This window comes from Pistacia vera, unplaced genomic scaffold, assembly GCF_008641045.1.
Source record: "Pistacia vera cultivar Batoury unplaced genomic scaffold, PisVer_v2 Contig439, whole genome shotgun sequence".
Classification (NCBI taxonomy): domain Eukaryota; kingdom Viridiplantae; phylum Streptophyta; class Magnoliopsida; order Sapindales; family Anacardiaceae; genus Pistacia; species Pistacia vera.
Window position 1 is genome coordinate 196,410 of NW_022196267.1, and position 4,371 is coordinate 200,780.

Here is a 4,371-nt window from a genome sequence, read left to right on the forward strand (position 1 = left end):
AAACAAATTAACAACAGTTCCAGGAGTAACAATAAGGGCGCAGTTGAAGCAGAGGAGCAATACTCGTTATCCACAATGGTGCAAAAACATTACTATATATTTCAACTCAAACCCGCATAATTAATCCCACAAAATAACCAAAAAAACCCTAGCTCAAACAAGCAAATATATTAACAACAATTACAAAAGGGATCCAATAGAAAACAACTTAACAATATAACAAACGAATAACAAAGCAAACCCATAAACCAAAAATCAACAAAGCATAAAAAAAGTCAAGCACGAAGAATAAATGAATAAGAGAGAAATAGTCTTTAGAATATAGGAGAAAAAACAAGAAGACCCAGAAGGGAACAGAGAAAAAGACGTGTTTTAGGACTACCTTGGCTAGGGTTTTGAGTGGGGAAGGAGAAGATAAGAGACGAATAGAGAGAACTTGGCTTCTTTTGTTCGCAGGCGGCGCTTAAGGTTTTGGTTTAGCTTTGCTTCGATATAAAAAAGCTTTCTCAGAGTACTTGTACATGAGTTATAATCCGACGGTCAAGATTCGTCGTGAGGTTATCCACGTGGCGTAATCTTAATGGCGTTTGGCTGGCTTTATTGAACTGTGAACTCATCCTCTGCCGTTCGATTTTAGTTGGGTATAGATCAAATCGATCCGGCTCTTTAACTTCTTTTTTCCAGGACGAGGCGATTAAAAAACATAAACCTTACCGGAGTTGATAAGGCCAGTAACGTACCAGGGCACAAATCTCCACCGTTGGATTCAATAGTAATCCGACTGACCAAGAATCTAATAGTAAAAACTAGTTGATAATTAGGGATGGGCATAGGCCGGGGTGGGGCCGGGGTGCCCTGTCTCTGGCCCTAACCCAAAAGCTCAAAGGGATTCCCTCATCCCGACCCGTAGTCCATGCGGAGAATCGCTGAATAAAGCCCGTTCTCCAAACGGGGATTTCCCGAATTCCCCGTTTGGCGGTTTTGTAATTTTGTGTCTTTTTATATCCTTATTGCTATTTTTTCCAAATTATAATATACTATTCAAAAAGAAATTAAATCTATAATGTACACATTAAACATAAAGACCATCATACTAAATTGATAATATATTATAATATGTACATATTACACATATATATGTTATATACATTATATTTATATACCATATATAATGTATAATGTATAATGTATAACTTTTATTTCATAGCATTAACATATTTTATATATATATATATATATATATATATATGGGTCGGGCTAGGGATTTCGGGGCGGGGATAAAATGAGGTCGAGCCGGGGCGGGGCGAGGCAAGACCTATCCCGACCCCGACCCATTCTTGAAATTCGGGACTGATTTTGAGCCCGATCCCGGCCCAAATCCAGAATGATTCGGAGAAACCCTACCCCGTTCGGGGCAGGTCCCTGTTGGGCGAGGTTTTATGCCCATCCCAATTGATAACGTTGCCAATTGAACAAGGTCTAGTCTAAAGCAAAGAATGCTATAATTAGGGGTTAATAATGTTGTGGATTTAGTTAATGTATTAAACTTAATAAAAAAGACCCTAAAAACTTAAGCAAATAGTACTGTAATTATTAATTAGGTGTTAATAATTCAATTAAGGTGTTTAATTTTTGGACATACTTTGTGGAAGCAAACTACAGAGTCCGATCATACGATTTTACTTAGATTGTTAACAAATCCTAAAAAACCAACTTTTTTCTATAATCATGTCAAGAAGACAAACTATCAAACTTGATAAGCTGACAAAGTTTGCATTTGATGATTAGCGCTACTCGAATCCAAAATATTTCACCACTCGATAATTAACAATAGACATTGATGATTATAGCTTTGCATTTGATGAAATCCGATAGAACTCGGAATCTACATGTTAAGAGAGTTGATGACTGCGATGTATCAAAGATTCTTGATCCCTGCCATCAGTTTGGACACTGGCAATGATGTGTGTACAGGAACTGGGAACCAACAGCTCTATGTGCGAGGTAGTCAAAGAAATTGAGCACATCCTGCAGCCTGCAGAGTCCGGAGTCCATAGCTGAAGCCTGAATGGTTTCCACATCAAAAGATATATAGAAGCTGCAGAAATAAATAGCAATCTTTTAGCGTGGTTTTGCCATTGTAGTTGATATCAAGCCACTGTTGATCTGGACGTCTTACCCCTCTTAACTTTCTGGTTTTTTAGGTTCTCATATTACTGGCTGTTATAAGTTTGTAACTGGAGTAAGGCATTTCACTTAGCTTCCCAAACCTTCCCTCGTAGAAGTGCCATACTTCTGACCTAATCACATAAAAGATCAAGTGAGAATACTATTGACAGGTTTGGTCAAATCAGAGAATCAAAGGAGCAAATCAAAGAATAGCTGAATTTCAGATGTTGTACCAGTATGCCAAGAACTGAAATGGTGCATACTTTCCATAGTTCATTTTAACGTCATTTTGAACTGTTTTAATGGTACAATTTCTTTTATGGACCTGCATTAGCAAACTGTCACAGATATACCAAACAAAATTTCACACAATGCATAAAGGAGAAACAAAACATTACCTGCTTTAAATGCCTGATTGTTTAGGAATCTGATGGAATCACATGGTAAATTCCCATGCATACAAGCACATTGGCACATGTAAATGGACCAAATCCATCAATCTTGCTCAACTGTTTAGTCAGCTTATCATAGCTGGCTAAACTTGCTTCACTACTGCAAATTTCTTCAAGTTGTTCTAACTGAATCCTGCCTTCAACAATAGCCAGGACAAGTTTTATTATACGACCTGCTCTGTAGCCAAGATTGCAGCGCTTTGCCAGAAAACTTTCATCAATATTTGCTAGTTCTCCTAGACTCGGAAAATTACCAATCCTATCACTAGCATATGTTTCTTTCCCTTTAGACTAAAGATCAGACACTAAACACAAATCACTTGTAGACAGCTCATGCGCTGCACATGAATCATCTTCAATGTCATCCTGAGGAAAGCTTGGGTTCAAATTCTCTTCTGATTTTCTAACACAATTCAGTTTCGAATCCAAATCTTATTCCAAGTTTGCTTTAACCTCTGAAATTTGTTAGTTAATGAGGTGGAAACTTTCGACAATTTCCTCCTCCTCTTCAAATCTTTTCCTGCTGGTGTCTTCGGAATGTAATCCTCCTGCTTAACTTCAGCAACCGGGCTACTGAATGAACAATGCTGCAACTCAAACTGAAGCTCACAAAGTACCCTAGCCATGCTCAAAGTCCTCGGCCACCTGTTAAAATTTAAATATATAGTTTACCAACTTTTTGTTAAAAATCAAGAAGAATACCAACATGTAGTCTAAGAGCNTAGTTAGTATAACTTCCACTCTGAGGAAGTAGTGAAGGGACGCCATATCTTTCATTGTTTGTTAACAACATGAGCTAAAAACTTTTTGTCATTGCCCGTAAGGACTAAATCATCAACATAAACAAGGAAATATCGTATAATGGAATCATGACGATAAACAAATAGAGAGCAATCAGCTTTAGAATTTTGGAACCTAAGTGCTATAAGAGCATTTTTTAAAGCTTAATACCACTCCCTTGGGGCTTGTTTGAGACCATAAATTGCTTTCTTTAGCCTGCACACATAATCAGGTCGAGACAAATCTTTGAAACCTAGAGGTTGCACCATGTAAAAAGTTTCAGTCAGATTTCCATGTAAAAAACCATTGTTTACGTCCATTTGTTTCAAGGGCCACCTATTCATGACTGCAATGCTCAACAATGTCCTTATTGTGGCTGGTTTAACCACTGGGCTAAAAGTTTCTTTATAATCAACTCTAGGTCGCTGATTATAGCCCTTGGCAACAAGCCGTGCTTTGAATTTATCAACTGAGCCATCTGCTTTCCGTTTAACTCTAAACACCTAGTTACAACCCACTGGACAGTTGATGGGTGGAGGAATTAAATCCCAAGTACCATGCTGCATGAGAGCAGTTAATTCACTAGACATGGCTTCACGCCATTCAGGGTGAGATACCGCTTGACTCACACATGTTGGTTCTAGAGGTAACGAAAGAAAGTGCTTAGAAACAGTGTGCAATTGCTTGGGTTTGAAAATGTTGTTCATGGATCCAGTAGTCATGGAATGGGTTCGGGTGGAGGAAGATTCATTGTGCATAGGACATTGTGAATTAGGAACAGACAGTGGCGGATCCAGAATTTTTGTCGAGGGGGGGCCTTCGCGGCTCCATCATTGTTTGTTAAACAACTAGTAAAAACTTTAAAAAATCATGAAACCTTAAGCAAATAAAATAATACAATATCAAGAACCTGAGAAAAAAGAATGCAATAACGCTATACTTTCCTATTTGAATAAATTCATGAGAAGCA

The 4,371-nt window shown here is 37.9% G+C and overlaps 1 long non-coding RNA gene across 1 annotated transcript; it reads right to left on the reverse strand.

Annotated features, from left to right (window-relative positions):
* Positions 1-1,718: 1,718 nt before the first annotated feature.
* LOC116144128 lies at positions 1,719-3,316 on the reverse strand. The gene is made up of 4 exons (XR_004130223.1): positions 2,568-3,316; positions 2,403-2,494; positions 2,180-2,300; positions 1,719-2,098 (listed from the first exon to the last, which is right to left on the reverse strand). It is a non-coding gene; the product is annotated as an uncharacterized LOC116144128 (long non-coding RNA).
* Positions 3,317-4,371: the final 1,055 nt, after the last annotated feature.